Consider the following 19,940-nt stretch of genomic DNA (forward strand, 5'->3'; position numbering starts at 1 on the left):
TCCTACCACCGTCATGATCGACAGAGCATTCTTTCAGACCTCACTCTGTCTATTCACACATGAAAACAGGTGCCTCTGCACAAACGGCATCATGTATGTATTGAACTGGTGTTCAGGAAAATCAATACAGAGAGAAAGGGGAGAAGAGGGCCAGGCTTTCCGAAGGGAATCTGTGAGGTGGAGGTGGGAGGGAACGTGGCTCAGAGGGACCTGCCAGGGGTCCAGGGCAGCTGGGCTGTGGTGCATGGGCCAGGTGTCCTCAGGAGCCAGTCTCGAAGGTCCTGTGTGCCACACTGATGATGTTTTGGTTTTATTCTGCAAGCAATGGGGAGCCATTGAACAATTTTGAGCAAGGGACTGTCATATTCTATCAGGACTTTAGAAAAGAGCGCTTTGGCAGCAGTGGGGTGCAGCAGCTTGTGATGGGGCCTGGGCAGGTGACTGGTGTAGCAATCCATTAATCCAGGGAGATGAGAGGGCCTGGACCCAGTTGGCCAGAGTGGAAATTGAGAGGAAGAGGTGGATTGAAAAGGAGAATGAGCAGGCCTTGGATGCAGGTGGGGAAGTCACTGTGGAGTTCCCCCTCGCTAGTGGTAGCACCCTGGCTGGGTGCTCTGAGAGAAAGGGGCAGGCCTGGGGCACAGACACGTCTCCAAGAGGTAGGGAAGCCCAGGAGAGCATCCTCTCGGGCTTTTGCAAAGCAGCCATCACAGAAGTGCCTCACAGGGGAGCTTGCCCACCAGACCTCAAGTGCTTCTCCTAACAGCCTAGGGAGGTGTGGGCAGAGAAGGAACCCTGGGCTCAGAGGAGACAGGTAATATCCACATCACCCACCATATCCTACCCCATCACTTTGTGGGTTACAGGAGTTAAGATACCTCCATCTCCTCTCATCTTCAGCTTTCTTCCAGGGAGCCCAAAAGATTTCTCACGTCCCTTCCCCAGGGAGTCAGCCTCAGGTGAGAGAAGAACAGAGCTGAGTCTCCTCATTGTGTGGGGGAGAAATTAAGGCCCAAGTAGGCCTAGGGTGTGGGCATGCTCGAAGATTTCTCTACCAGAAGCTGGGATGAGAGGTGGCCTCTCACCCCGGGCCAGTACTCTCCCCTCTGACGTCAGCCAAGTCTTATGGAGAGAAACCGGCTGCAAGGCCTTGCTGTACCTGAGAGTATGACAGGCCAGGGTGTGGAGGGCTCGCAGGGAAGCCCTGGGCCTCGCTGGCACCCAGGGCTTCCAGGACAGCAACAGAGGACAGATAACAGAAATAACTCTGCCTCCAATCCGCTCTTCCAGCTAGCTCAAGACCAGCCTGTGCTCTCCCCCACCCCCGCATTTCCTGGTGATAAATGGCAGTTCCTGTTCCGAGAAAGCTGGGAATTGACAGGAGAAATCAGCATGGTGAACTGAGTGACCTGTAGGCAGAATCACCACCCCTTGTGGCACAGTGTGGCCCACTTGGCTACCTGGTGGGACCACTATCTCTGCCCTAGATCAAGCCCTCCCTGGATCACAACTAAGGCCATGGGGTGGGGCATAGCTAAGACCCCATTCCAGATGCCGCACAGTTTTGACACCATCCAGATTCCCCGTGTGACCCTCCATGTCCTGGGGCAGGCTCCCAAGCTTCCTCTGACTCAGAGTATTCTGTCCCCATCCCTGATACCCATAGAAACACACACACACAGCAAGGCCAGGCAGGTTTTTGTACCAGGGGAATTTCTGCAGGTGTTTCCTCTCCGTCCCTCAGGATGTCACCCACAGGATCTCTCCCATTGGTGTGGGGGAAAGGAGAGCCAAGCAGGCGGTGAGCCCTTGTCCTCCACACCCCTTCTCTGCTTCTGAAACGGGATCTGTAGCACCTAGGGCATGTCCGGCTCCTCTCACATAGACTGAAACCAAGTGTTTGAATATCTGTCCCTTGCTAGACTAGGGCTGCAGGAGGGCAGAGGCCACATCCTGTGCATTTCTGTCCCAGCACTGTGCCTGGCACATAGTGGCAGCAACGATTACCACAGCCAGCACCTGTAGGCACTCAGCAGGGCCGATAAGGGCACAGGCTCTGGAGCCCGACTCCTACGTTCAAAGTCCAGCTCTGCCACTTACTAGCTATGAGACCTCAGACAGATTAATTAGCCCATCTGTGCCTCTGTTTCCTCTTCTCTACGATGAGAACTGGAAACCCTGGTGGCATAGTGGTTAAACGCTACGGCTACTAACCAAAAGGCTGGCAGTTCAAATCTACCAGACGCTCCTTGGAAAGCTATGGGGCGGTTGTACTCTGTCCTATAGGGTCGCTATGAGTTGGAATCAACTCAACCGGAATGGGTTTGGGTTTTGGGTTTGATGCCTCTGTTTCCTCTTCTCTGAGATGAGGATTACATAGTACCAACCTCACAGGACTATGGGGCTAGAATGATATGTAAAGCTCTTGGCTCAGTACCAGCACCAAGCATGAGCTTTCATCTTCCTCATCCTCACCCTCAGGTGTCACTGTGTGCTAGGTGCTGTGCCAGGTTCCTTCGGTGAATGATTTTCTCCTCAGACAGCTCCGTTTCTCACTGGAGGGAGCCTGAGTCTCAGGGAGGCTGAGGAGCTTGACCAAGGTCACAACAGCTAGTTACCTGGAAGACCAGGTCCCGAGCCCAGGCAGCTCATTCTGTCCTCCCAACTACAACCCAGTACGAGGCAGGAAAGGGTTTAAGCTTGGTTAGCAGCTGAGGGAATGAGAACAAATAGAACAGAGGTTAGTCTGGGTCTTCTTTTCTTTGAAGGCTCAACCACAGGAATTATCTTTTGGAGTTTGCCCACAAGTACAGCGTCGCCGATCTCCAACAGGTAAGATGAAGTGCCCTGCCCCACTTCCCGACCTCTCTAGAAGGAGCTCGTTCCTGGAAAAATCAGAAAGGGAGATGGCGAGGGGGTGCAGCCTTCAGCTTCTCCATTCTCAGCATGGGTCTCCCTGTTGCCTGCCCCAAGCTTCCTGGGGCAGTGGTGAGGCCCCCAGCCCCCTGGAATTAGCAGGTCCTCTAGCAAACCCCAGGATCACAGGGCTCTTCAGCCCCTTCCCTGCATCTGAACTCCTCCCCTGACCTGGAGGGTAAGAGGTGGAAGAGCCACAGCAATGACAGTTTTGGGACACTCCTTCCCCAAGGGGGAGGGTATGGTGTATTTGGGTCTCATCTGTAAATCCTGGATGCCTGCTCAACCTAATTTAGGGAAGTTTCTTGCCCAAGGTGGCCTTGGGGGTTGATGTTCCCCATGTAAGCTGCCATAAGCAGCAGGGGGCCCCATTTTGCAGACAGTGTCAGCACTGCGGCCTAAAAGGCCCAGTGGCCTGTGCTCACCCTCCACAGATTGCAGAGGGCGTGTACGAAGGATTCCTCAAGGCCTGAGTGAGTTTGCCTCCCGGCATGTCTACCACTACCATCTGTGCGCACAGCTTGCCTTCATTTGCCAGATCTGCCACCATCACGACATCATCTTCCCCTTTGAGTCTGACACCACAGTCAGGTATGTGGGACACCCCAACACACCCACAGCCTGGCCCAAGAGTCCCAGCGCAGCAGGCCTAGTTCCATTTTGCGGGAACATATTGAACATTCACTCTGTCAGTGCTGAAGGATGGTGGAGGTTGTCCAGAGCAGTCCACGTCCTCACATGGCTGGCTCTGGTCAAGGTCAGGGGACAAGACAAGCCCTCACAGGACTCTACTGAGCCATCCATTTGCTTACTTAGAGGTGGCCCCCACAGACCCTCTGAGTGGGAGCCTCCCTGGGCCTCAGTTTTGCCATCTGTGACTGGGTTGAAAAAGGATTAAATGAGTTACTGCCCTGCAGTGTTGACAGAGGCCTGGCACCTAGTGGGCACCTGGTGGATGCTACCTGCTGCTGCCTCTGTTGCTGTCATTATTGTCTTGTCCACAGTTACTGCTCATTGATCTCAGTGCTTTCAACAGCATAGGTCACATGCCTCTAAATGGAAAAATTCATCCACCAAACCTTCATCCCACTCCACGTGGGACTGGAAAACTGGAGTAGTGGAGTGTGGGTTCATTTTCAGTAGGAGTACCCTGGCCAGGAACAGTCCCTGAATGGGGCCTAAGGCTGAGATTTTTAAGCTACAGAGTGTTTTAAACATAGGGAACAAATCAATTTTGTGAGTCTCAAACAGCATTTAAAAAAAAAAAAATGAACTAGGAAAGAGAATATCAGAATGCTTGCATCATTTTCAGGTAAGCATTTTAAGATCTCTTGTTCTGGAGTGGAGAGGTGCTGCCTGCATGCACTGGGTTGCGGAGTAGAACACAACCTTCCTGTGGATACTGTGGACAACACTGGGCAGCCACAGGGGAGGCCTCCGGCCCATTTGGCACAAGCAGCATTTGCTGTTCTCTCCCCCCGTGTGCCGAGTGCAAGACTGTCTTCCATCAGAGCTTCCCGGGTGTGGTGAAGAAGGCCTGCCCCCACTGTGCCCGCTGGCGCAAGTACCAAGAACAGAACATTCTCACCTAATTCCAAACTCCTGTCCCCACCCCAGAGGCCACAGGGACAAGGGTGCATTTCAGCCATCAGAGCTGGTTGTTCCATCAGTCTGGGCCACTCTGTCTCAAGGTGTTGGGGCCACCTTTCCTGGTCAGGGAGACTATCAGATGTGACCCGAGCACAAGCCTCCTGGAGAAGGCCACAGAAGCCCCAGAGGTGCCCCGTGCCTCCCCATCAGATGCGCCCTTCCTCAGGGCCCTCTCTACTCACCAGGCCCAGCTCACCTCGCTGTCCCCGGCACATCCATCAGGGCTGTGGAAACCAAACTTAGGGAACATTTTCAATTTCACATTCCTGATGAAAAGGTCTAGTTTTTTAAGGTGGGTTTTCCCCCCCCTTCGTATTTCAGCAGGAAATATTTTTTCATTCTTGACTCTACACAAGTCACCAAGAAGTCCAGGCCTTCTCACCCTGAGAGAGCTGTGCAGTTGCTGCTTAGGCCCTCCCTGATGGTTGGTGGGGAGCTGGCAGGCGGGCCACTGCTGGGACAGAGACTGTTGGTAGGACCCGGTGCCTTTCCTGTGCCCTTGCAGGGCACGGACAACTCCAGTGCAAGGTGCCAAAGTGCCTGTCGGCAGGGTGGGTTGGCCCCATCGACCACCCTCTTCCTCTCGGTCTCTCTCTCCCCTCCCCTGCCCCAGCCCCCTCACCTGATAAACCCCTCCCCTTTCTCAGTGTAGGACCCTCCCCCCCTCCATCCTGGAGTCTTAGTCCCAGCAGGAGAAAGGACTCAGAACCAGCACTGTAAGCACTTTGAGCCTTCCTTGTTCCAGGGAAGGGGGCTTATCTTGCCCACTCCTCACCCCCATGCACTCCTCATCCCACCACACACAGGCAGCCAGAGGGCAGGGTGCTTCTGCAGATGCTCCAGGCCTACCTCAGGCGGGCTCCTGGGAAGCACCCTGCCTGCCTGACTGCTGCCAGGGCAGGGAGATGGTCTGGGCCCAGAGAGAGGGCATGGAGCCCAGGCCAGGGGCTCACCTTAGGCACTGTGGCAGCTAGGCTCTGCACTGTGAAGTGACTTGTCATTCTGTGAAGAGTGCCAGCCCCACTGCGAAGATGTGCAGGGACCTGTGGGAGAAACTGATTGTGGAAGGATCTTTAGCTTCAGTTTTCTAAGCCATTATTCACAAAGCTTTGCTGGACTTGCCCAGTAGGGGGCGCTGCCAGAGTCTGGAAACTTTCATGGGAAGGCATTGCCTTGGAGGAAGTCTTGGGATCAGGATGAGGCCTGAACTTGTTTTCAAAGTGGTGTTTGGACCCCTGGGGCTGGGGGGAAATCTGAGTGTGATTTCTTTGCTGCCTTCCCCCACCTATCCTGGACCCAGAGGGCCTCTCTCAGCCCTAGGGCCCTCTAGCCATCTAATCTGCATTCAGCTTGGAATTGGAGGCCTCAGGTGGAGATCCCAGGTGTCACTGTCAAAGGGTGACCCTAACTCCACCTCTCTCTTGGGGTGATCCAGCTCCTGAGTCACCTGGCCCTGGAGCCCTGTGGAGCTGGATACATTGTGCAACAGGATAGAGGAGGCCGTAGCAGGTGTGGAGCAGGGAGGCTGCCACACAGCTTATCCCTCTGTCATGGAAGATGGTACACACCTGTACCCAGCACACCAAAGCCTCTAAACCAGAAAGTGGACCCTAACCCCCAGCTCCTGTACCCAGCATTCATGGCCCACCACAGGCACGGCTTAGTCAGAGCAGTAGCTGCTCCAGAAGCCTGAGTGGGCAGGAGCCCAGCCTGGGGTGGGCAGCGCAGCCTGCACCTGGCCCTGTTTTCTCAGGCTTTGTGAGTCTATCCTGGCAGGTGCCCTCAGGCAGCAGGAGTGAGACCTTGGCGGAGCTCATCTTGGTTGGTGGGGCCTTCTCCCACCCTGGGGATTATTATCATTAGGGCTCACCCCCTCCCCATTGCCAAAAAGCTGCTAATGCTAATGACCTTTACTCACTGGCCTCCAGTGGAAAGCTGGCATGAACCTCAGTAGTGCCCACGCTCTTTTAAAAAATGGTATTTTATGCAATGAACTGTCTCTCCTGAGCAGGCTTCGGCCCAGAAAAGCGTTTTGCAATGCATTGAAGGGACTGTTGCCATAGGATTTTTAAATGATTTTCCACCAAATACCTGCTCTTTCTAATCTCTGTTTTTGCTTCTGAATCCTAATGCTGCCACTGATTCGGGGAAGACCACGGGCCATCTGCCACCTGTTACTGTGTGTGATAGGGCTCCACCTGCCCCAGTAGTCCCTGGGCACAGCGGAAAGCTCAGAGATCAGGAGCAAACACTTGAAGGCAGGGGCTTGTGTGCCAGGAAGGAGTGAGGACAGAGGAGACGGTAAGGGGCTTTGGGAGGTTTACTCACATACGCTCATAGGTAACAACTGAAGCTGATGCCTGAAATTCCACACTAAAAAAGCATTTTTCCTAGGCCTTAAATGTCATAGCACAGCCTCCTGACACTGGGACTTGAGAAGCTTCAGGAATGAACTTCTCACTGGGTTATGAAGGAGAGAGGGAGCTTCAGAATGGCCAGGCTGCTTGAGCAGGGCCCCTGGTTCAGGGCCCACAGCTTTAGGGCCCCAAGTGGCCTTTACCTGGCTGTTGACCTTCCTCTGAAGTTCCAGGGGAAGCCCACCAGAGCCATCATTATCACAGGAGAAGGAAGTCAGACTAACCCCCAGGGAAATCAAGTGGCAGGACCCTGGTCGGTGTTTCCTGTCCATGAAGGATCCTCCCAGCTTGCTAGGGAGCACCCTCTGCCCATCCCATGAGCCCAGCTTTGTCTCCCTTCAGGGGCAGTAGGTGGAGGGTCTGGAGAAGAGGAGACAAGCCTGAGGAATGGGGGGAAACAGACCCAGTAGAGGGCCAGGGACGTGTGTCCTGGGTGCTGCTTTGCATTTGGATCAGCCCCTCTGTCCTCCACAATGTGCCTCTGGGGGCACGTTGCCCTCTCCCCATAAAGAAGAATGGGAGGCTTGAAGACCTCAGTCCAAACCCAGAGACGGGAAGGTTCGTCACATGATAAAAGTAGTGATATATATTGTGATATATAACTAATAGTGATAAAAAAAAATAGTGATATATAATATATTGAATTTCCTAGTGTTGGGCATTGTGCTAATTAAGTATGTCTCAACCAACAGTGATACAAAGTAGGTGTTATTACCCTCAGTTCACAGGAAAGAAAACTGAAATGCAGAGATGAGGCAGATCTCCCGAGGCCCGAAGGCCAGCAAATGGTAGAGCTTGGCGTGAGACCTGTCTGACTCCAGGCAAGAACCTTAATCACCATCAGCCAGTGCCACCCTGCCTGGCTTGCTGGGTAACTCTGGGACCAGTGGGGAGGGACCTCAAGGAGAGTCATCCAGCCACTCTTTCCTAAGCATGATGGGTACCAGGGACTTGAATGCTTAATTTTGCTGGGTACCTGCCCTGGAGGAGTCCAGGATGCCACCAGGCCTCAGGCACACTGAAATAACTAGCACAAGATGGAATCACTTCTGAGCAAAGCCTAGAAAGAGCAAAGACATGGAGGCGGAGTTCAGTGAAGCAGGTGGCCAGACTCAGGTGCCAACTAAACGCTCAGCCCTCAGGAGGTGGAGGAGGTGGAGTCTGGAGGGGTCAAGGCCTGGGGCAATTAATCCTTCTATGAGGGCCCTCGGAGTAAGGGACCACAGGGGCTAGGGCTTGCCAATATCTGGAGTGAATGGAAGCTCTAGTCAGGGGGGACAGAGGCTGCCTTCCCCAGAGAGGCAGAAGATTCTGGAAGAGAAGCCTCCAAGTATGGCGCCCTAAGGCTGGACTCAAGATCCTGGCCTCCAGGGATTGCTCTGAGCTTGGGTGGCCACCTCCCCTACAGGGAACGAGGAAGCCAGGCGCAGAGGGAGTGAATATGGTCAGGGAAAGATGGTGGGGAGACTCCCGCCCCCAGCCTCAAGTGCCATCCTGGCTCTGATGCCTCCTCCTCCTGGGAGACAGCCAGGTGTGGCCTAGGCTCAGGGGAGGTGCAGGGGGAAGGGGTGGCTCCTCTCCTGGGGCGCTGGCGTGGCCCAGAGGAGACAGAAAGCCTGGACACCAGGGATTCTCTCTCACAACCTCAGCCTAGCCCCAGCTTGGGAGGAAGTTCTGCCCGGCGCTCTCCTCTGGTGCCTCCCTCACTGTATTGTTGAACAGGAAACCTGGCAGCTCCGGCACCCAGCAGCCAAGAAAGGAGCGCCCCGGACGCGAGCCGGTGCCCCGAGGTGCAGGGCCCGGCGGCGGGCGCAGAGCCTTGCCGATGGTTTGTAGGAGAGGGACAGGTGGCCGCTGCCCTCCCCTCTCCCCTGATCGCCACGCGGGGGTCCGAGCTGCGCGGGCCCGGGAGTGGAGCCACAGGACAGATCCGTCTTGGGAGCGGGGAGTCCAGGGCTGCCCCAGGCCTGGGGGCTGGAGGGGCACAGGCCCGGGCCCCCAACGGCTACCCAGGCGGTGGAGCCACTGTGACTCGCGCCGCTCCTGACAGGCGTCCGTCGTTGAGCTCGGGGAGCCTCCTCGCTCTGCCATCCCTCCCCTACTCTTCCGCACCGAGAGTCTGGGAGGAAGCCGAGGTCCTGGTCCCCTCCTCGCCCACTGCGGGACACCGCTCTCCGTGGGCGTCCCTGCCGTGGGAACCCCGCTTCACGTATTTCTAGGCCCAGCACGGCTGCGCCAGTCAAGGGCCTGAGGAGAGAGGAGGTGGACCCGGGCGGGTGGCGTTGCAATAGGCTGGAGAGGGCCCGGAGTTGGAGATTCGCAGCACCGACAGCGGCACTCCGATCCGGGTGGAGCTCGGCCGGGTGTCCTGGCGCTGCACGCCCAGGGCGCAGGGACTCCAGAGGAGCAAATCCGTCCCGACACGGCCCCTCAAGTCGGTGCCCACTCTCCCACGTCTCCTCTCTCTCGGTGCCCCGTCCCCAGCGTCCCCATGGGCCTAGGCAGCAGCATTCAGCCCCTCCCAGGTACAGCTACTTTGGAAATTGGAGCCAACCTGGTCACTCCTGAGCATCCCTCTCCCTCTTTGCTCCCCTCCCCAGTTCTTGATCCCGGTGCTCTCAACCCTGCCCTTGGAAGCCCAGTCCAGGGAGATGATGGGAACCTAACCTGCACCCATCCGCCAGCTCCGCCCACCCAGCTGATGGGAGCCCTGAGGCTGGCCCTGCCCAAGTAAGTGCGCGGCTGAGGGTCCCAGGCGAGGTGGGATGAGGGGATGTCCTCTCCCTTGGGACTTGTTAGCTCAGTTCTGGGCCCCTGGGACTTGTTGGTTCAGTTCTGGGCCCCTCACTGATCCCACCTCCGGAGCTCAGTGTGCTCAGTGACTCGGTTTACACCCCTTCCCAGCATCGAGGAAAGCTTGAGAAAGAGTAGAGAAGGATCACTACGCGCCCTGACGCTGTTCCTGGGGTCCCTCAGCTCCCCAGGGGGGCGGGCTTTCCGCTGCTGGTCCCTGGCAACCTTTTGGGACAGGAGAAGGTGTGGTCAGTGGAAGAGCTTGCAGCGAAAGCCACTTCCTGGGGAGGATATCAACTCCTCGCTCTGATGGGAACGCAGGCAGATTTACAGTGAGGCTCTGTCCCCTTCCCCGATCCACTAGGAGCAGAGCTGGGGCAGCCTGGGAGTGGCGGGGACTTGGGTTCACTGCTGGAGAACTTTGGAGGGCCTTTGGGGTCGCTGTGAGTCGGAATCCACTCGACAGCTGTGGGTTTGATTTTTTTCGGGGGGGAGGGAGGTGTCACCGCACGGGTAGTCACTGTCACAGAGTCCATTTTCTAGGGGTCACTCTAATGGGGCATGTAGGCATTACCGGGCAGGATGGGAGCGGAGGTGGGAGCTAGAGAGCAGGGGCGGCTCGGTTCTGTCTAGGCGGGCCGGGCACCGTGTTCACGTATGCGGCGAGGCTGCTAGGTAGGGGAGGAGAAACCCAGAGAACCGGTTTCCCCGCCTTGGCAGATGCAGCCCTGCCGCCCTGACCCTGGGACTAAGCCGGACAGGGGTATCTCAGGGGCAGAGCGGACAGGGAGCCGCCCCCAGAGCCCGCGCCTAGGCCCTGACCCGCCAAGTTGCATCCTCAGACTCCTGGCGGCAGGGGGCGCTGCAGGGCCGTCCGAGGGCTCCCTGCGGACTCCAGGAGGCGGGACCAGCGGGCAGCAGGAGCTGTAGGCAATGGACAGTTCTTTCCATCTTACAGACGCGAACACTGAGGCCCAGTCAGTTTTTAGGCAACTGTGCTGTCGATCACCCCAACTCTTTGAGCCCAAGCCTCCCTGGCAGTACAGCTGGAGCAGTATTACCCCCAACCTTCCCACCACGGGACACCAGCGAGGCTCGAATGTCATAACCAACGCCACAGAATGAACGCGGTGTTGTTAGTCCGTCATGGAGTGTAAGAACCGGAGCCTTAGAGATTTTCTTGTTCGAGGCCCCCAATTGAGGGATAGGGAAACGGAGTCCCGGGCGCACAGGGTAAGTCCAGGACCTGGATTCGAACCCAGGCCTCCTCCCACCCCCTGCGGTGCTCTTCCCTGCTCCGCAGCCTTGACCTCCATGTCCTCCCCCACCCCGCCCCACCTTGCTGCCCTCAGGGAAGCGCCCAGGCGGCGATGGCGGCCGACGTCGAGGGGGACGTGTACCTGTGGGTGGAGCACCCCTTTGAGTACACCGCCAAGGATGGGCGCCGCGTCGCCATCCAGCCCAACGAGCGCTACCAGCTGCTGAGCCGCAGTACGGAGCCCTGGTGGCACCTAAGGCGCGAGCCCGGCGGGCGCCCCTTCTATCTGCGCGCGCAGTGCGTGCGTGAGCTGTCGCCGCTCGGCGACCCCGCTGCTGTCCGCCCCGCCAACGCCCCACGCGGGCCCACAGCCCAGAGCCGCTCGCCTACGACTACCGGTTCCTGAGCGCGCCGACGCCTTCGGACCCCGACGGCGCCCCCACCGAGCCACCGCGCCGCGCACGCTCCCTGTGGCGCCCAGCGCGACAAACTGTCGCCGGGCCTGCCTGCCTGCCTGTACATGGGGCCCCCTGCGCCTGTGCGGCCCGCCCAGTCCCTGGACTACCTGGCTCCTGCCGCTGCGCCCCTGCCGGCGTCCTCGGGAGCGCGGGCAGCTTCAGGGCCTGCAGGTGGCGGGCTCCTGGGTGTGTCCGCGGTGCCTGGCGAGCAATGGCTCAGAAAACATCAGCAAGGCCATCCAGGATGTGCGTGGGCCGCCGCGGGAGGAGCGCCCGGACCAGGTGCGTTACCAGGCGAGGAGTAGGAGTGCAAGGAGACCCGCTTAGTGTGGGGCTTGACACCCAGTGTCCCCTGGATCAGTTCGTTCACACAGGGTACCGGGCCTCACCTTCCTCAGCCCCAAACCAGCATGGTACACACTCACAATGCAGATGATGCATGTCCAAAATGCCAAAACTCTGGGAGGCCAAAGGTTTTTTGTAACTTGATTGGTGGCAAAAATTTGACTTGAACTGTTGCGATGTCATCGATACCCAAACCAGTTGCCGTCGAGTGGATTCCCACTAATAGCGACCCCACAGGACAGCGTAGAAAACTGCCCCCATAGGGTTTCCTAGGCTGTAATCTTTACGGAAACAGACTGTCACTTCTCTCCTCGAAGAGTGCCTGGTAGGTTTGAACCGCCCACGTTTTCCATTAGCTTTAGAGCGCTCAACCACTGAACCACCAGAGCTCCCTGCAAGCCCTGGATCATCTTTATTTATCCCACTTATGAATATTCATGTTTTGCTGCGGAAATGCTGTTGTTAGCTTCACCTGAGTCAGCTCCAACTCCCAGAGACCCCATGTACAAACAGAACTGAAAGCGGCCTAGCCCTGTCACATCTTCAGTATTGTGGGTATGCTGCAGTCCGTTGTAGTGGCCACTGTGTATTTTTAGTGCTTTCAACCTAGGGGCTCGTCTTCCAGCACAGTGTTGGGCAACAGTCTGTTGTAATCCATAGGGCTTTCGTTCGTAAAATTTTACAAGTAGATCGCCAGGCCTTCCTAGTCTTAGTCTGGAGGCTCCACTGAAACCTGTCCACCACAGCTGAATCTACTGATATCTGAAATACCAGTGGCATAGCTTCCAGCATCACAGCAACACACAAGCCACCAGTGTATGACAGACTGAGAAATGAATGGGGTGCAGAAATGCAACTGAGTGTAATTACAGGATGCTGCCCCAAGCCCAGCCAGAGCATTGCATAGCACAGGGTGGGTGTATGTAAGACAGAGAAGAGATCGGGCCGGCTGAATTAAATAAGGGCTACATTTCAAGGCCCTGTGTGCTTGACCAGCTCTAATTAGTCTCTGAATCTAAACCTAAGTACAGACCACCATATAACTTTTGCTGCTGGCGCCAGAAAACTACTTGTGATTAACAAACTAGGTGTTTAGACAAGATAAGGGGCAGCATTTCAAGGCTCTGTGTGCTTGACCAGCGATAAATTAGGGATAATCCTTCTGAGTTGTTTTTCAAGGCCTCACCAGGTGCAGACTGTGTTCAGTAAAGATCAACGAGGCCTGTGAATGACGTTTCACATGACACAAACATAAACAGGGACCTCTCGCCAGGACTGAAACCAAGATCCAAAGGCATCACGCATGCCCAACATCCCAGAATAAGTCCTGTTTGACATCCCGTCAGCCTTTGTGACAGACTCCATCTTAGTTCCAGCAACCTTTGCGAGGAAGTCCATCTTGAATTCTAACTGCGCCCGCATGTGATTTCCATAATCCCTCCCCTTCCCCGGAAACCCTGGTTGCCCAGTGGTTAAGTGCTACAGCTGCTAACTAAAGGGTTGGCAGTTCAAATCTGCCAGGCAGTCCTTGGAAACTCTATGGGGCAGTTCTACTATGGCCAATAGGGTCGCTATGAGTCGGAATCAACTGACGGCACTGGGTTTGGTTTTGTTGGTTTCTCCCCTTCCCCTAGAAATCTCCACCCATCTAATGAATAAAGTTAATGCCTTTCTAATGCATTTATAAGCCCTAAGAAATCCTTTATCCAGTGAGCCTGGAGGCTAGCATAGGTGGAAACCCCTCTCCCTCTCTCCCTCGGGAGCCTTTTACTTTCTTTCTATCACTAATAAAGCTTTGTTGCTGTGGAACCTCTGAGCCTCTCGTGGGCATTCTTGGTCGGAAGAAGGTAAGAACCTCGGCAGGGCTTAGTCTCGAGCTGGGAAGCCTTGCCCTGTAACAGAATTTGGCAATCACAGCAGGACTGATTTTTTTCCTCAGACCCGGGTGTGGGGGCAGATAAGGAGACCTCCTAAACCATGACAGACAGACAAGCAACTGCCAGGACACCACCTGTCCTGTGTCCCTCCCTCTGGTGATTAGATCTCCATGCCTGCTCCTCTCATCTGAATTTCCATAAGAACAAAGGATATTTCTCTTCTGTCTCCACCTGACTGTTTTTCCTGAGCCTGAGAGTCCTGACGCCACGTTTATGGTGAGGGGCTTGGCCCCCAGATCTGGTAAACCTGGTAAAGCAGGCACACTTAATAGATACACTTCCCAGATTGAGTTGAAAAGCTGCCTGCCCTGACCTGCACAATCCAGGGAGTCTCAAGAGTGGAGTGATTCCCCTCGATGCAGACTTGGCTTCTGAGGTGAGGGAGCCACCCCAAGATCCGTTAGACCTGGTGTAGTCTGCAGTGAGGGGGGAATCACCCCAAGATCTGTTAGACTTGATATACTCTGCAGAACTGATAATTGACTCTCTTCTTTCTCTCAGTTTCCTCTCCATTTTATTTTCCTTTTGATTAAGTGCCAGCTGGTGGGTGATACTCCTGGCGTTTTGCCACTTAGTGCATTTCTACTAGTTCAGGCCCATTATTGCATTTGTGATCGCAAAGAGGGACCCTTGGTGACTCTAGACTTTGGGCAGGTGTAAAAACGGCTGTCAATTTTGTCTATCTAGATGTTGTCTGGCTCTGGTTCGTGCACCCTGGTTCTGGGGAGTGGATGTAGACATCTCTATCTGCTTAGGCTGAGAGATTGAAGCACCCCCATCTGGTATTGGGGATAAGAGGCATCTGGAGGATGGCAGTGGAGATTCAGATATTCCTAGTAATGTGTTGGACCTCACTAAAACCATCCTCATTTCCCCTCTCCCTTTGTGGCTTGTCTGGTCCAAGCAGTCTCTGTTTGTCTGATGTGTGAACTTTACGAGACCTGGGCTCTCTGAAATGTTGAGACTGCAAGATTATCTCCATCACCTCTGTCTGTGTCTTATGTGTCATTTATATGTAATGTATAGAAATTAATTGGTGAAAAAAGTTCAGGTTAAATTAAAACATACTTACAGAGACTCCTGAGAACTTATTGTTTGAGCTGAAAAAAAAAAAAAGAGTTTCTCTCCCAGAGCTGACAAAATTTTTGGCTGCAAGACGAGAGAGAAATAAATTCCTATGGACTAAAAGAAAAAGCTAGGGGTATCAACTACCCATAAAAATAAAAAGCTGGGTCCCTGGGAATAGCTAATTAGATACAATGAAAAATCAAGAGCCCATACCAGGAGATTCACCCTAGGGTGCATTCTTAATCACTGACAATTCTTTTTTTATGATCAATTAAAGAAAAAGAAAGCTTCAGAAAAAGGAGGAAGTATAGTGTTAATTATCTCTCAGCTACTGAGACTGGCCTGCCAAGCATACTCTGAGATAAGGAAAAAGATTTACAGACCCAATTGTCAGGCAGCCTTCCTAACTGCTGTCTTGCAGGCTAAAGGCCACCCCACAAGAAAACAAAAAAAAAAAAAGGTAGGAGACCAAGGCCACAGGAGAGGAGAAAGCCCCGCACCCCTTTGGAAAGAGACCAGTGCAGCTGGTGTAGAAAATAATAAGAATAAGAATTTCGTCTTAAAGTAAAAGTAAGAGTTCCAAAAGTGTAAAAGGGGAAGAAATAAGTTATCTTTTCCCTTTCAAAAGTTTTATCTGTCTGACTAAAGTTTAACAGTTTAATTTATGAGATTTTGAAGAGCTTTAATGTTAACTAGCATATAAAACGAAGAATTAGGTTTCTCACTGTTAAAATCAGAAAACTTTCGTTGCTTACTGAGTTAAAGAGTTAATCTCTTCTTTGTGTAATTTGCTTCAAAGACAAAGGTTCCATCTGTTACTGGAATAAGATTCCTGAGTCTTGGCTCTGGAACTTGTGCACCTTTTTTTCTTCCAACCATTAGATGATAACAGAGGAATTTGCCATTTCAAGTGAGGCAGGAAGAAAGCAAATACCCCTAGAAACAGCCTCAGGCCAGAATGACAGCTGAAACTAGAAAACAAAACCTGAACTTGTGTCCACCATCTTTTAGCTTTAAAATATCAGTTGCATAAGTAGAAACAGAGTAGGCCCACTCTGACTGCTATTTATCAAAAAAAACAACTGGGGTCTTTTTGACCTCTAATTCCCTATGAGCCAACAGTGGGTACAGAATTTGACTGTATTAATAGAGGTAGGAATTCAGATCTAGGGAGGTGATGCTGGGGCGGTTGGTAGCAGTGCTCTGGCCCCAGCTGGAATCCCAAACTCAGAACTGGGAGCCACATACTAAGGAATGTTGACTTAGTGGAGTGTGTACAGTGGGGCTGAAGAAGATACGAGAAGAGGCCAGAACTGGGAGGAAGAAGAGGCCAGAACTGGGAGGTGGGTAGGGGTAGCCAGGGTAGGAAAGGGTGGGGGAGAATAGCATGGCTGTCTACAACATACGAGGGGCTCCATGCGTCAAGGAAAGCGAATGCTCTGAGGGTCCCTGGTGGCCATGAGGGGAGTTAACCAGGGTAAGGAAAGGAAAAAGCTTCCTCTCCGTCTGGGGGTCTTCTGGTCTGGCTTGCTGGGAGGGCATTTCGGGTCCCTCTCCCACTCCGGAAGGACCCCCAGCTCTGAGGATGTATGATTCCAGTCCGTAGATTGGCCCCCCGAGGAGGAAAGTGAGAGCTGCAGCGCTGACTTCGGATCGAGTGAGCGCCTGGGAAGCTGGCTGAAGAACCCTTTTGCAGATCTGTGATATGAATGCCCCAGCTTAGGCATTAAGCTGCCAAGGTAGTTTCTAAAACAACTTTACTACCTGTGAGATGTTTTCTTTAAAAATAGTGATAAAAAGAATTAAAGTTAGGAGCCGGAAGATGTGTTTCATTGACATGGATCAATGGGAACTTAATTTGGGGGCTAGGTGTTTGATTATTTAGTTCACCCCAAAGCTGCAAAGTGTTTTGATTTGAAGAGAAGAAGGTAGAGAAAGAGGAGGCCATTCCCTTCTGAAAAAGTATTTGAAGGTTTTTCCCAGTAAAATAATTATTTTAATTGATTTAAAGAGAACCCAGTGAAGGGAACTTCAGGTTTATCCAAGACTGGGCTTTAAGAAGTCTACCTTCCTAAATCACATTGATTCAGGGTAGGGTTACACACCCGATTACTGTAATTAACGTCAGTAAGTTGTACACCTGTAAAGAGTTGAACTGGCAGAAGTTGTGTTATGGATGTATTTACAACAATGACAAAAACAAGAAGAAGAAGAAAGAGGAGCTGCTGAGGCTGCTTCTGTACAGCCAAAAACCTCAGGGAATTTGGTTTCTTGGTTTGGAGGTTTAGGGTCATGTTTTCATGGGACATCCTAGTTAATTGGCCTAATAGCATATTTAGTGCTCTGTTGTTCCTCCTAGTTCACTGCATACTGCCCGGGGTCTTAAACTCTTGCAAGCAGCCATCCAAGGCACAACAATTGGTCTCCACTCACCTGGAGCAACAGAGGAAGAAGGAGAGTCAGGAATAGGAGGAGGATATGAAATCTGTGGCTAATTGCCTCCATTTTCTGCCTCCTTTGCTGGGACACCAGAAGGACTGGATGATGCCTGGCTACCATTACTGAAGAGTTTGATCAAAGATTCTGCAGAAGAATCCTGATCCAAAGGGGGAAGATGCAGAACAGCATTTCAAATTCTCAGGGACTCTAGACTTTCTGGAGCCATGGAGGCTGGATGAACCCTGAAACTATTGCCCTGAGATAATCTTTAAATGTTGAACAAAAAATGTCCCCTGAGTCTCCTAAAACCGAAGAGTAGTTCAGCATAAATAGTAAAAAAGGGCCTGCCTTGACCATTATGCTTGTATAAGAACTACCTATATGGAATCAAGTTGACAACAGCAAGTTGAAAGATTAGATAGGAACCTTAGGGTGCAGTGAGGTAAAGTTAATAAGGGAGGAACAACTCAGAAAAGGAGGGTGAGAATGGTTGCACAACTTGAAGAATATAATCAGTGTCACTAAATGGTACATGTAGAAAGTGTTGGATTAGTTTATCCTTTGCAGTGTGTACTCTCAACAACAAATTTGGAAGGAAAAAAGTCTAGCTTCCTGTTAAATATAAGAGGAAGGGATTCAACGCCGGTGCTAAAGATTTCAGAAGCCTGAATAAAACAAAAGATCCCCCCTTATGAGACCAATCTTGAAGTCGGTTCAATTTTAAAACCATGACTATGTGCCAAGCCATATGCTAGGCACTGGGAATAACACCATAAAGCCTCCCTCTCTCGGAGTTTACATGCTAGGGGTAGTGCTAGCAAATAAACAAGAAAATAAAAGATTATAAGGAGAGCTATAAAGGAAACAAATGGGTGTTGGTTACAGTATTTCAAGAGAAGCCTTTAACATGCTGACTTTAACATCCTTCTCCTCCCTTGTAGGCAAAGGTGGACCTCTGAAAAGTGGGGTTGTTACTTTTTCTGTATTAATGGCCTTGTTGAGTCAAGGTGGGATGGGCAAGTTTTTCCATGCCAATGTAAAGTGCTATGCACTCGGATTCAGTCCCTCACTCTCAGACCAAATTGCCCACTCCCTAAGGCCTTCCTACAGAAAGTTTGGCATCCTCACTGGCTAGTGGTACCCTCTACCTGATAGAGTGGTGAGTTAATAACCAAATATGGAACAAAGAGGATACGGAGGGTTGAGGAAATAGCAGCCTTTTAGAGTAAAATAACTTTAATGTGTGTTCCCTCCCTTCCTGGCCGCACTAAATAGCGTTCATTTTGCAGGTCAGGTGCTTTTCTTGAAAGCAGTTCCGCCACAGAGTGGAAGAATGTCTCGATTTCAGTTTGGAGGAAGAAGAGGTCTGGCTGCCAGAAACTGACTAGCACTTTTGACAGTGCAGAGAGGCTGGTGAAGCTCTCTGTCCCTGAGGCTGGAAGCTGAGGGCAGGGAGGGGGGACAGAAAGAGCCCTAACCCTCCCCTGCTTTGAGGGGAAGGGTGAGGGAGGGGACGTGAAATCCTGCCAGCTCTGCAGGAGAAGGGAAGCCTGGGCCGCGGTGATTCTAGGAAAAGGGCTCGCCATAGTGGCTTGGGACTGGTCTCTGACGCACCTCAATAAAGGTGGTGCGTAAACAAAGGTGTCATCATAAATAAAGGGTGGGGCGCGCGGTGGGTAACCGTGCGCGTGCGTCTCAGTCGGTCATAACGGTTCGGCTCCGGCTAAGAGCGCGGCGCCCCGTACCCTCCGCGTGTCATGTCCCGGTTGCGCTTCTGGGACCCACGGGTCCTCCTCATGCTGCAACTACTGTGGCTGCTGGTCCAGGCGCCACCTGTTCCAAGGTGGGCCCGGAACCTAGTCCGGCTGAACTCTGACCCCCCAGGGCTGACCGAACCCCGGTCTTTGCCCTCCCCTGATTTCCCACCGGAATCGCCAGTCCAGCAAGGGGCCCCAACACGGCTTCCAGAGGCCCCTAAGGTAGAAGAGCGTTTTCCTACAGAGCAGGAGACCCCAGTTCACACTCCAGAGGCACCTGAGGAGAATGAACCTTCTCTAGCCCAGCAGGAGGCCCAGACTCAGCCTCTAACGCCACCTAATACGGTTATACCTCAGACTTCAGTGCCTCATGAGGTGAGTCTTCGACCTCCAGGTCAGAATCAAACTCATAATTCAACCTTGCCCAATATCACAGTTCAACCAGTGGATATGGAGCTTACCTTAACCCCAGAGCGTATGAAGGAGGTTCAATCATGTCCAACTCAGCAGGAGGCCCCAGCACAGCCTCCAAAGCCTCCCCAGGAGGTTAAACCTTCTTCAAGCCAGCAGGAGGCCCCAGCTCAGCCTCCAACGCCATCCCAGGAGGTCGAAGCTTCTCCAGCACAGCAGGAGGCTCCAGCTCCACCTCCAGAGCTACCTGAGGAGTTTGAAATTGAGCCTTCTCCAGGCCTGCAGGAAGCCCCAGCTCACCCTCCAAAGCCTCTAGAGGAAGGTAAACCTTCCCCAATCCAGGGAGAAGCCCCAGTTCAGCCTCCAAAGCCCTCTGAGCAGGTCGAACCTTCTCCAGGTCAGCAGGATGCCCCAGTGCAGCCTCCAAATGCTACTGAAGAAGTTGAAGCTTCTCCCACCCAGGAGGAGGCCCCAGCTCTGCCTCCACAGAG

At 53.2% G+C, this 19,940-nt stretch overlaps 1 protein-coding gene and 1 pseudogene across 2 annotated transcripts in view; both read left to right on the forward strand.

Annotated features, from left to right (window-relative positions):
* The window catches only part of LOC126062124 (leucine-rich repeat-containing protein 37A2-like), a 289,138-nt gene that overhangs the window by 210,516 nt on the left and 58,682 nt on the right, over positions 1-19,940 (forward strand). The gene's annotated exons all lie outside the window — the stretch shown is intronic.
* LOC126062126 (rho GTPase-activating protein 27-like) lies at positions 2,554-19,736 on the forward strand (annotated as a pseudogene).

This window comes from Elephas maximus, chromosome 19 (assembly GCF_024166365.1).
Source record: "Elephas maximus indicus isolate mEleMax1 chromosome 19, mEleMax1 primary haplotype, whole genome shotgun sequence".
Taxonomy (NCBI): Eukaryota; Metazoa; Chordata; class Mammalia; order Proboscidea; family Elephantidae; genus Elephas; species Elephas maximus.